The following is a 13,661-nucleotide window of genomic DNA, read 5'->3' as shown; positions in this document are numbered from 1 at the left end:
AGCCTTGGGGGTGACATCTTTTTGACTTAGACACTCAAGTGGCCTTTTATTTCAGTAATTTAATTTAAAAAAATACAAGTAATAAAATAAAGCACACTTGTTTTCCAAAAGGGTAGTTTGCTCCCTAGTGCAGATATGGTGTCTCTATTTGTGCAATACAAAACCTTTCTTACCAACTTACAATTAACATGAGAAACCTGTACTGAAAGTTCTCAGCAGACTGGTTTTATTTTTTGTTGACAGTACATTTTATTTACTCTGTTTCCATGGTAAATGAAGTAGCAGACAGATAAACCACCAGCGCCAGCTGAAAACGGTGTTAGGACCTTGTGTACTTCCAGAAAACCTCTTGCCATCAGTCTCTGTAATGAAGTACATTTGTCTTGTGCTGAAAACTGAACTAGACAGGGTTAAAAACTAGATTGAAATTGCCATTGGAGTTATGAGGGAATGGAGGCCAGATCTATAAGCCTGTCGAATGGTTTTGCAGGACAAATCCCCCTTCCATTAATCACAACGCCAAGCACGAGTAGCGGGAGCGCAGAGGAAATTAATATCTGGAATTTACAGAGAATACTAAAATATATTCACTGGATGTCATTGAGCAACTATTGCTTTTTCCAAAGCCTTAAAGGAATAGTTGAGCTCAGAAAGAAATTAATGTCATCAACATTTACTCGTCCTCATGCCATCCCAAACCTACATTTCTTTCTTCTAGAAGATATTTTGCAGAAAGCTAGGGTCCAGATTACATCAGGCAACATTGACTTTTATTGTATATGGACAGAAATAAAAGTAAGCAAGTACAATTTATTTGTATGACACATTTCACAGATAAAAATCACAAAGTGCTTCACAAAATAATATATTATGTCACAATATAAAAATGCAATCGTAGATAGTGACTATATTTATTGTGTATAGTTCACCCAAAATAAAAATCAAGTTCAATGTCAGTACTACATTATACTACTATATATAATGTTGATTATAATGTATAATGCTATGGGGGCCGGGATATTTGTGGGTCCTGATAATGCCAAATGTCCGATGTTACTAGTAAAAATGGCCAACATTATTTTAAATATATCGAGTCAGTGACCGAGTGAAAGCATGTTCATCTAAAATAATTCTTTTCAGCTTCAGAATCATGAATATTGTTATTCTGGTGTCTCTATTGTCCTGTACTTTGGGTTTCCGGCACCAAGTCCAAATCTTTTCATTTACACCCACAACGTAAAACCAAATTTACCATTTTGATCAACAGTACATGTGTTATCCTTTTATCATATGCCTTGGAGTATCGCAATAATATCGTATCGTGAGTTCAGTATCGTGATATGTATCGAATCGTGACATGAGGGTATCGTTACACCCCTATAAGGCACCATTGACTTGTATTGTAGGCCTATATGGACAGAATAAAAAAAATTTTTTTTGTCCCACAGAGGAAAGAAAATCAGAAAAAAACGGATCAGCATGAGGGTGAGTAATATGACAGAGTTCAATTTTTTTGAATGAACTACCCTTTAATTTAATTGCTTCTAAGTTACTTCCTACTGTCTCTTCCACGTTGTATTGAGCACCTCCGATTTCTTATCAGTCATTTTTTGTTTGGCTTATAGGCCTACGTAACGAAAAAAAATTGAAGACCGGTCCGGAAGTACGTCTTTTAGTTGGGATACGGCTCTTTCAGTTAGCCTTTTACAATGGTGGACTCCAGTAGCCGGACCAAATCGCCGGACCAAATCTCTCCGCAACCTGCCTGAAGTCACATATGACGATGTGGTTCGAATAATAAATGAAAACTCTCAAGTGGGAAAGCGTGAACGCTGAGGTATGGCTGTCTACGTCCTGATGTAGAGCAACCCGGTGTGGTGAAGAGATGAGTCCCCCTGAAGAGATGGGTCCCACCTTAGGACCCCATAGTATGCCAGTAGTATGCCTGATCTAAATATGTTCTCACGATAACTTGATAAAAGCAGTTTGTTGCAATCAAGTAATATGTTTATTTGTTTAGCGCTTTTCAAGTAATACGTTTATTTGTTAAGCGCTTTTCATAGTAGGTTGCGTCAACAGCAGAGGAGAAAGTCCGCGAAATTTAAAAATATGACTGTTATTGTGTCATGAAATGTAATTTTAAGAGTTTTTAAGTCGAGAATATAGTTGTTTAAAGCTCAAATCTGAGGTTTATTTATAAAGATTGCACCTTTTTAAAACATTGTTCTGACGTTTTCGCCAAAAACGTCAGAACAATGTTTAGTTGAACAATGTTCGAAAACTTTTCAGAGTTGTCAGAACCAGGGACGAAAACGTCAGAACAATGTTTAGTTGAACAATGTTCGAAAACTTTTCGGAGTTGTCAGAACCAGGGAACAGCAGCACATCTAACTAGCCCGCCTGGAACAGCCTTAACTCGGCTAGTCATTCTGACGTTGTAAGCTAACTAAAAAACAATAAGAACGAGAAATGTTTAAATTTACAATCTACAGCTTCGGTTATATACTAGTATATGAATCATATAAGTTAAAAGACATTAATGACTCCTTATAACGTACTTCAAACGTCTCTTATAATAAACTGATTTTCTCTAATTTGTAACCAGGCACTAAAGCGTTTACCCATAAAACTAGCTTTGAACCAATCGGATCGTTTGGGTCCTAAGGTGGGACTCATCTCTTCAGGGGGACTCATCTCTTCACCACACCGGTACACTACAACAACAGCCGCAGGTAGCTGTAGCCGTTCACCAGTAAGGTAAACGTTTCTATGGTAACAGCGAGTTGGAACAATCAGCAGACGTTGCTGCTACGCTTAGGATTGTGGGTAGTGTAGTTTTTTTTTCATAAGATCACGGATAAAACATGTTTTTCTTTAAACAAGGTTGATTTCATACAAACTTATAGCTTCAACGGGAGCTTAAAGAGAACCTCATAGCTCGTGGTCAGTCCACCTCGGATGGTTTAGACATTAGGGCTTATAATCTAAATCCTTATTGAGAAATACTGTTGACCGGACGTTCTGTATCCCTACTCCGCGTTCCGGAAGCAGGAAGTGTGTCATAGGCCTATAGTCCAACACTTTGCAACCCAGGCTGCGTTTTTAGCCGTTCATTTACACGTCAAAAGCGTTTTTGGGTCCTGAAAACGAAAACTTTTGAAAATGGGATTCAAAGCGCATGTTTCTGAAAACGATACCGTCTGTTTAAGTTACAAAAACGTGAATTTGTGAAAATGGTGATGTCACGCACATGCGTATTACGTGTTCGGTTTATAGGGTTTCTTTACAAAGTGACATTGCCATCTACTGGCCTGGCATAAATAATACAGCGACTTAGTCATTTTCGCGGATCTGTGTGATGAACAGGGATCTTTTTGACGATGCTGTCGTTTGTACAAAGAAAAAACTCAAAGGAATTTTTTTTTCCACTTTTAGTACATCGTTGTTGTTTTAAACGTACCCTGAGACGGTGCAAAAAGATAAATGAAAAAGTTACGTTGATTAGGAGCTAAACTCTCGACTGTTTGAGACCACTGTTTTAGAGAAAACCCTATAATCCCTGTTAGTGCTGGTCTGTTTGCTGGTTCTGTTGACTCACACACACAATGCTCACAGTGCTATGAAGCATTACATGTACACGCTTGGGGTCAGATCAGTGGAGACACTTGGGGCTCGAGGCTTGGTTTCTTGGTTTCGAGGCTTGCTGCTTTCACAGTGAGCACGAGTATATATATATATATATGCATGTCTTGTTGCGCTGGTGCATAAAAACGTTTGTGTTGATAATCTTTTATCAAAAGAATAACTTGCTCCGCCTCGTTCCTTTTAATGGCCTCTCACTTTTTCATCCCCCACCCTTCCTCCAGCCAACCGCTTGATGTAACGCCACTTTAATCTAAGTTGAGACTTTTTATCATTAAATCGATATCATTATTTGTTATTTTAATATACTGTTTCATTCAGACATATGGCAGATTATGGAAGTGAACACGATTTGCAAATGGTATTGTCTGGGTGTCTCTGTGCATGAAAGGTCTTTTCTAGCTGGTCATATAATCCTAGATTCAGTTTAGGTCTGGTAAATATACTTATTTCCAACATTGCAGGATGCCTGACCAAGGTTGCTTGACCACAATTTTGCAATTACATTTTAAGGTCAATTTCAGGTTTCATGAAATTCAAGCAGGATTGTTTCTTCGCAAACATCGTTTAATGAAATAATGTCACCACAGTTTAAACATTATAAGACTAGACTCTTGACTGACTGATGAAATTCTGGATATTCAAATAATGGAGCTCATCTAGACAAAGGACACAGCTGTGTGTGTCTGAATACTCACATAGTGACAGTCGCATGCATTGGACACTATTTTGGGCAGTTTCAGATTATCATCTTCAGAAAACCTCTTTTACACACACACACAGTAGGCTAAACAAATATGTAAATACTGAGTAAATGTACTGTAAGGTCAAATCTCAACTGCCAAATCTAAAATTGTATGCATCTATCCCACATTATATCTGCCCTGTAATAACCCTAAATTACTCATGAAGATAGCATTTACATTTGTTGTCATCTAGCCAGCAAAATCCTGTCTGAACAATACCGGTTATTATAAACAGGACATTCAGTTTCATGCACTAAATGTACAGTTTATGCCTTTGGGTTTGTTTGTTTGTGTGGGTGAGTGTGAGTGTGCGTGTGCATGGCTATCCATGCATGCGATATAAAAACAAGTAGTAAATGAATAACCATGTAACTGGCGAATGGCATGCCTTCACTTCACTTACACGAGCAGCTTTCAGCCTATTGTTCTTCAGTGGATTGCTTCCTATGCAGATTACATAGTGAAGGGCTCAGCTGCATTGAGACCTTTACGTCAATAATAAGAAAATAATGGTTGTTTTCTTGCACCAATAATACGTAATAACACATACAAGTATTATAATAGACCTTATAGAAATAAAGTACGGTATTAGGAAGTAAGGCATCGGTGTTATCTAGCAGTTCTGGCAAATAACAGTGGCCAATGTGCATCAATATGCATATTAATTCAATGTTTACCTTTTAGGGAGAAAATGATGCGAAACACCCCGCTGTGTGTCATTCCGTCGTGGTCAATGTTTAAAACAAGACCATCAGCAATGCATATCAGCTCTCCTCTCTGTTATATATATATATATTTAAAGCCTTGATAGTGTTGGTTCTTGAACACATCCGACAGAGCGACTGCTGTTGCCCCATTGTCTCTCTGTTGGTGGTGGATGTCAGTAATGACAGCTCTGTTCCAGCCCACCACGCAATCGACCAATCAGAGAACAGAGTGAGCGAGCGCTGCAAAAGCCCATTGCGAATACAACCAATCAGAGAGCAAACCGAGGCCGCGCTGATCAAGCCCGACCAATCAGAGAAGAGAGCGGTGGATCACCGGAGTCGGTGCATTCTGTCTCCGTACAGATTTCTTTTGTCGTGAGGCGCTTGGAGATGCAGTCGCACAGATAAAATCTTTCAGATAATAACATCAGTTCCCGCAGTCATGAAAAACATACAAACATATATTCAATACAAAAACATAACTTAGTCAGTTAGGCCTACCTCTGATAACAAATCACTCAAATTGTAATGTGGACTTTCTGTAAAGCTGCTTTGAAATTATGTGAAGTGTGAAAAACGCTATACAAATAGTGTAGGCTACTAAATGTGAAGAATTGAACATAGATAGACATAGGCTATTGGAAACGTCAGGGGAATAGCCTACATAGCCTACCAGCAATGAAATTGGCTATTTATTTAGCTATGTCCACTTATTGTGCTGGAAACTTTGAGATTGCAATGCACATAAAATGATTAATTTCATCCTTTAAGTAAATTGTAAGTGGTCATTCATTGGTCAAGACTCAAGAGGATCATTAAAACTAGCTATATCAAATGTTGATGAATGAAAGGCGGAGGATGGTTAGCCTACCTTCGTCCTTCATTGACTTTTCAATCTTTGTGTCTCCCCAAGACAGGTAAAAATCTAACAATAATTTCGAAATGTTTTGAATCAATGTTAGTTAATATTAAAACCAGTTAAATAGACACATGATGAATGAAGATAAATATGCAACTTGTAGTCTGTAGGCCCATATGAGCACTATACACCTGTATATCTGCATGTCTCTGCTGTTCTGTTTATGTGATGGATGTAAAGCAGCTTAACTCATGCCAAATTACTCTGATTAATCGCTAATGCGCCGTCCACCATCTCAACTCCTTCATACTCTGCTATGGGCTGATATTACCCTATCTAGCGCTAGCAAGAAGGACGCCGGGCATAGAAAAGGCTTCAACATCAGAGATTGAATGCGAGTTATTGTTTCTTTGTGCTGTGTAGTATGAAGGAGATTGCTTTATCTGAGAACATTTAATTATGTCCTGCACGAGGAAAGCCTGCATGCCTCTGTTTGTGTGTGTGTGTGCATTATCAACATGCATATAGGCAGCTTATGTTGAGCCTCAATATGGTCCATGCAGAGGCACGCATACTTGACTAAATAGATTATGCTGGATGAAAGTCCTGGTATGAATATCATCATGGCCGAATGTAGCTACGTGAACACGTTCAATTTGAGTTAAATATTAAAGCAAAATCGCACAAATAAGTAATGAGGAATATAAATTAACAACATGCGTACTAAATAGGCTTAGGGTTAGATTGATATATATATATATATACACACACATAATATATATTTGTTTATCTATTTTGCATGGGCAAAATTTTTTACTAATGCAAAAAATTGTTTTTATTTTTAAATACATTACATACATTGGGCAAAAACTGGACAAACACAGTATTTAAGATTAGTTTAAATTCAATGGAACAAAACGTCAAAGCATCATCAAGTTATGTTTGCCACGGACTTTATTTTACTCATAAAAAAAAGCGGTTCACAGTGCATTAAAAAAGTGATTAAAGGGTTAGTTCACCCAAAAATGAAAATTAAGTCATTAATTACTCACCCCCATGCTACCAACCCCGTAAGACCTTCGTTCGTCTTCGGAACACAAATGAATATATTTTTGATTAAATTTGAGAGCTGTATAACTACCACATTGGCTCCTAAGGGACTGCCTCTTGACGGCCCAAAAAGTCAATGAAGAAAATGTTTAAATATCCTAAGTGACTACCGTGGCTCAACTATATGTTTATCAAGCGACGCGAATACGTTTTGTGCGAAAAAAAAAAAAAAATAACGAGTTTATTCGACTATTTTCTTTTCTTCCTTGTAGGCCAGAACGAGACTTCCTTATAGATTTCCCCGACGCATGCGCGAGATTTGCGATCTGAAGTAGTGTAAGCTGGTGTAAGCAGATCGCAAATCTCGCGCATGCGTCGTGGAAATCTAAGGAAGTCTCGTTCTGGCCTACAAGGAAGAAAAGAAATAGTCGAATAAACTCGTTATTTTTGTTTGTTTTTTCGCACAAAAAGTATTCGCGTCGCTTGATAAACATATAGTTGAGCCACGGTAGTCACTTGGGATATTTAAACATTTTCTTCATTGACTTTCTGGGCCGTCAAGAGGCAGTCCCTTAGGAGCCAATGTGGTAGTTATACAGCTCTCAAATTTAATCAAAAATATCTTCATTTGTGTTCCGAAGATGAACGAAGGTCTTACGGGGTTGGTACAGCATGGGGGTGAGTAATTAATGACTTAATTTTCATTTTTGGGTGAACTAACCCTTTAATACATGAAAATTCTTACATACAGTTTAATATTCCACATTTTATATAAGTCATTAAAAATATAAAACCAAATGAAATCATGTTTGAGCTTCTGTGTCTATGTTCCAGCTCTGCACACTAGGATACTTGTTAAACATATTGCAGAATTCACATGTATTCTGGACACTTGTTGGCTGTTTTTCATCATATCTGCTCCTGCTAATCTATTAAAACACTATTAAAAAAATAGTTTTGTAAGAAAAAAAAGAAATACTACATAATTTCAAAGTTTTTAAGATCTGTGAAACGTGTCCAAATCGTTGACTGGTACCCAGCTGTGTCTCTCCAACCAGTGTGTGTCTTGTCAACACTGTCTTGTACAGCATTAAATAAATTCCTTCAAAATCCTGTAATGAGCTCCCCAAGGCTCGACAGATTCACCTGTGTGACAGCGGTAGCCATGGTGAGGCTCAGTCACACTCTCTCTCTCTCCCACACACACACACACTCGCTCCTGAGCATCAGAGCTTGTTTCGCTCTACATTTGTAAATCTCCTGTTAATGTGCACATCACTGGCCCAAACAACGTCATATCAAGGTGCCACAACACCACTACTGCACTCGAAACAATGCTGGGTTGTTTGAACCCAAATTTGGGTCAAATATGGACAACCCCAAATGTTGGGTTAAAATTTTTATTATTTTTTTTTCCCCAACTTCAACTTTCAACTGTAATTTTTTAAATTGCATTTTTAACCCAACATTTGGGTTTGTCCATTTTTTACCCAAATTTTGGTTGAAACAAGCAAGCATTTTTTAGAGTGTGTGTGTGTGTATTTCTCCACTGCTCTTACATCTGACGAAGTGTTTTCAGTCAGTAAATGCACAGTGTGTAACACTCACATGGAGCGCAAGGTGACTGGACTGCATTGTTCGAATCAATACTGTATTGAGTGTGCAAAGTCAGACTGCTCTATTTATTGCTCTTCTGACAACATCTATTCATCTTCAGTTCTTATATTCAATCACACACACACTGTTCCAAAAAATTGAGGTCAGTGTAAGACTTGTTTAAAGTTTTGGAAAGAAGTCTCTTATGTTCACCAAGGCTACATTTATTTAAATAAAAAACAGTGTTATTGTTAAATATTATGTAAATTTAAAATAACTGTTTTATATTGTAATATATTGTAAAACGTCATTTATTCCTGTGATCAAAGCTGAATTTTCCTGAAAACTCCAGTCTTCAGTGATCCTTCAGAAATCACTCTAATATGATGATTTGCAGCTCAAAAAACTTTTATTATTATTATCAATGTTGAAATCAGTTTTGCTGCTGCATTGTTTTGTGTGTGGTATAGCCATGATCAGTATTTTCAGGATTATTTGATGAACAGAAAATACAGCATTTATTTGAAATAGGCCTCTTTTGGTACGTTATGCACACATTTACTACAACTTTTGATCAATTTAGTGCATCCTTGCTGAATAAAAGTATTTATTTCCTGTCTGAAACTTCTGAACAGTTATTTATTCATATAAGTTTCCATTATTGGTATTCCATGAGAATCGTTCACACACAGGGAACCTTTCCAAGATCTTTATAGTGGAAAAGTGTCGTTCGCGCTAAGAAAAAAGATATATTTTAAGAACTGTTCACTGGAAGGTTCTTTGAGGAACCCATAATGCTACTTGTAACACACAGTAAAAATCATAGTCATGTGGATTGTAGAGGAGAGAAGCTACTTTTATGAGCGATCAGACTTACAATTTTCACCAAACAGACGATAAAAATGGGCTAAAAAAGCGGCAGACTTACATTGAAGGAGATCAGACCAGACACCAGCATAATATAGAAACCGGGGCTTACAAAGATGGTCACATTTCCTCTCAAAACTTTCTATAATCCACAGCAAAATCCCCAGTGTTAAATTAACACCTACAAGTGTGAATTATATAAACTCTGAGCAGAGTGTTAAATGAACACTGAAGCAGTGTTAAAGTTAATGAGATAATTAAGTGAATAATTGAGTGATGATTGAGCATTAGCAAGCAGAATCGCTGAAGGAGAAAAACAGAATTTTTAAGTCACCATTGTGGTGATCAGTGTTTGCTTTAGTTGGGCTCTTCACCCTTAATTCATTAACTTTAGAGTTTGTTTGGCTGCTGTACATGAGTTATAACAGCCAGATGAACAAATAGAAAAGGTGATCTGATGGTGATGGTTGTGTTACGGCCAGTAATTCAGTCCCGTCGAGGCATCAGGCCCGATCCCCCAGAGTGCATTGCACTCAGAAACAACACTATAATGCAATCTTACAGTTTTGCCGTGAGCTATGTTACAATTTCACTACTTGTCAGTTCCCCTCTCCCCTTTTTAACGTTGCTGTGAAGCATATTACTGTGAATGGGGAAAGCTGTCTTTTGGGCTTTCTCTGACAGATGGTGTTTTACCCTTCCAGTGTTGAATCTGATAAATGGGTAACACTTTATTTTTATGGTTCCTTTTGAACATTCGGTTGACTCTAAGTAACTTGCAACTACATGTCAACTAACTCTCATTAGAGTATTAGTAGACTCTCTGCTTAATATCTGCCAACTCTTTATTGTGATGCTCTTCAACAGACATTATACTGACTATAAGTAACTTTGCAAGTATGTCAACTTGTTATAACCCTAACCCTACCAGTTTACTAGTACTTTACTAGTGAGAGTTAGGTGCAACGTTAGTCAACAATAGTTTTAATGGGACCATCAAAATAAAGTGAAACCGATAAATGTTACATAATTGTGTGAGTGTTTGAATAGTGGAAGGGCGTTCTGGAGGGAATCGGATGGCTAATATCTTCATATCAGACAGACTGTGACGTTAGCGGTCTGTTCATGTGGCGCCCAGCAACAATCGAATCCAACACAGAAGCACGTTCTCCTCCTCTCAGGCCCACGGGTTCAGAAAAACAGTCCCCAAATCACAGCAATTCCCTCTGGGACCAAATCTCACCGCCCAGGAGCCAAAGAACAATGAGCAATCTCCGTGAACAAGGCACTTCCACTGAAAACAAGCAGTAATGGGCAATTGTGACACCCCACCCATTTGGAGAACAAGGGTCGTGGTCAGGAAATGGTGCCTTTTTTCAGCATTTCATTCGAAAAAGTTACTGACTTTCAAGAAGACATATTTTCCCACCACAGGAACAAAAGAAAAGGGCCGTAATTGTAAAATTGCAAGACATATTGGTGGACCACCATGTGGGGATTAGGGGTCATTCAACAAGTATGCGTTTTCAATTCGCAATGCTAACTCTTTAGTTTACAACTCTAAAAAGTACGGTTTCTGTTTCAGTGTGTCTTAATTTGTCACGTATTAAAACAGCAAAAATATTTTAAAAATAACCCATTCTTCTCTCTTCTTGGTTTTGTGCCAATCCTGTAACATCAGATTTGATTCATTAAGAGTTGAAGCATTTCTTATTAATATAAATGTTGAATACAGTTGTACTGCTTAAAGAGATAGTTTATCCAAAATTGAAATTCTCAGTTGATGGGTTCAAGGTTCAAAGGAACATCGTTTATTTAAAATAGAAATTCAACGCATCCTTTAAGAAGAAAATTGTTCATTTCTTTAAACAAAATTATACTGAGATAATAAATATCTACACTCTAAAGCCTAGTTCCAACCCGATCTCACGGGAATTCGTACGAATTTTACGAGGTGGCTAATTCGTAACAATTCGTACGACCTCACTCGTACGAATTAGTACGATTTTGCTAAATCGTACATATTTTACAAATTAGCCAATTCGTATGAATTCGTACGAATTACCTACCCCTGATCCCGCCCCTAAACATAACCGTCACGTGGGTTTAGACATATCGTACAAATTCGTACGAGTGAGGTCGTATGAATTAGTACAAATTAGCCACTTTTGAATCACTCGTATGAATTGGTCGTGAGATAGCGTAGCTAGTTCACACTACCTGATTTTAAGCCCGATTTATGCCCGATTTGCAAATCGTTGAGCTCGCTGGCAGGTCAGGGTGTTATCACGTGCAAATCGCGGGGGATTAGCGGGCAATGAGGTATCTGTTAGTATGAAAGAGCCAACAACGCATCAAAGACGCTCGCAGACACGTCACCAAGCCCAGAAAAATATCTAGCATGCTAGATATCCAGAGCTGTCGCGCGACTCAACCTCAGTGATGTCATGAGCTACAGCCAGTCAGAGCAAGGCATGTGTTGAGGTCACCGGGTAAATCTTATTTTTGCTTTTTTTGCATTTTTTTTTCTCAGAGCAAATCATCGCGCAAACAGTGTGCAGCACTAGTTTCTGTCTGACGTCCATATTCGCGTGTTGTGTTATTCTCTTCTTCGCTGGGTATTGGCGCATGTGCTGTTTCGCGTCATTTCCAGTTTATTTTATCGTGTCATTTTTCGTGACAAAACGTGGTTTGTAGACAAGATAGATACGTTGGGTGACGGAGTAGATGTCAACTTGTGTAGTGCGTTACCTCCTGTTGCGGATCAATCACGTTGTGTCGTGTGGAGTGAACAGCTCAACAACTTGAACACTCCTGATTTCACAGAGAGCAAGTCATGTAGTGTGAACCACACAGTTCAGCCCAACATTTCAAAATCATGTAGTGTGAACAAGATTTTAGAAATGCTGGGTTATTTTAACCCAAATTTGGATCAAATATTGACAAACCCAGTAATTGGGTTAACATTTTAAATAACATTTTTAACCCAAAGTTTGCCTTTGTCCATATTTTACCCAAAATGGGTTAAAACAACCCAGCATTTTTTAGCGTGTAGTTCAGTCATGAAACTCTAAAGAGCACAGGCTGATAAATCCTTTACAATCTGTAATCATCATCACATGGCACAAGCTGATTGGCCTCTGCTGATTCTGCAGCCAATGAGATTGCTTGCTCAACGTTTAAATAGTCTGATTCGTTGTTTTCTGTATAGTTAGTCCTGCAGTGCTATCAGAGCTCTCTCTCTCTCTCTCTCTCTCTCTCTCTCTCTCTCTCTCTCTCTCTCTCTCTCTCTCTCTCTATAAATATATATATATAAAATTTATTTTTTAACACTCATTTTGTTTCTTATAATGTTGAACTGTGGCCTGTAAAACCTGTTAACACAATGGAAGTATTAATATAATCAAATGTTGAAACAACCTAAAATAAATACTTTAGTTTGAGCTGTGCAGTTCATAACATGGTATGATGTCAGAAATATCAAGCAATTATTGTAAAGGGGGGATGTTGCATGTTTGGACATAAAGCAAAATATGCTTCTGTAAAAAACAATGACAACATTTTTAGAAAATCTGCATATATAAATCTGACTATATAAGTAAACATTAATTTAACATTTTAACCACCCATTGTATATTTATGACCTGTTTTTCTAAATAACTAATACAAATGTAGGCTAGATAAGGGATATAAATGCTTACATATAAATTGGAAGATATTTAGATGGAAAACATCACAATATTTTTGATTGAAAATTTACAGTACACACTTAACCGAGTCCAATCTATCAAATTATGTGACTAAGTTGCGTACCCTATAATTGTATCAGAGTAAGCCACGAGGACACAAATTGGGTGCAAATGGCACCATTTCCAGAGAATGTCTCACAGAAAACAGACAAATAGAGCTGTTTGTGTTCAACATAAAATATGATTATATGGTAAAACGGGATGTTCAAAGCCATCAGGCGAGCGCTGTCACACGTGAGAGGAGAACACGTTTGGCACGGCTCCTCCTGTAGCTCCTGCCATGTGCTGAACACACAGACAACACAGGACGCTGCTATATAGGAGGATCTGTTTAAGATCTGGGGTACTTCAGTTTGCAAGAGTGTGAGATTTGTCTTCACGTGCCGACCCCACACACGTGACTGAGAGAATAAGGTCTCATTTTTGAGGCCACCTCACTTGGCAC

At 37.9% G+C, this 13,661-nt stretch overlaps 1 protein-coding gene across 2 annotated transcripts in view; it reads right to left on the bottom strand.

Annotated features, from left to right (window-relative positions):
• Window positions 1-5,271, bottom strand: part of unm_sa1261 (un-named sa1261) — a 22,173-nt gene extending 16,902 nt beyond the window's left edge. The window contains exons 1-2 of one of the 2 annotated variants that reach the window (XM_089128880.1): window positions 5,066-5,271; window positions 4,792-4,873 (exon numbers count right to left, since the gene is read on the bottom strand). The gene's annotated coding sequence lies outside the window, so the exon portion shown is untranslated. The remainder of the gene's footprint in view (window positions 1-4,791; window positions 4,874-5,065) is intronic. The other variant, XM_039690633.2, reaches the window with a different exon arrangement.
• Between the last annotated feature and the right edge of the window lie 8,390 nt (window positions 5,272-13,661).

This window comes from Pimephales promelas, chromosome 3 (assembly GCF_988280905.1).
Source record: "Pimephales promelas chromosome 3, fPimPro1.hap1.1, whole genome shotgun sequence".
Classification (NCBI taxonomy): Eukaryota; Metazoa; Chordata; class Actinopteri; order Cypriniformes; family Leuciscidae; genus Pimephales; species Pimephales promelas.
Note: the sequence above shows the minus strand (reverse complement) of the source record. Positions and strands in the feature narration are given on the sequence as shown.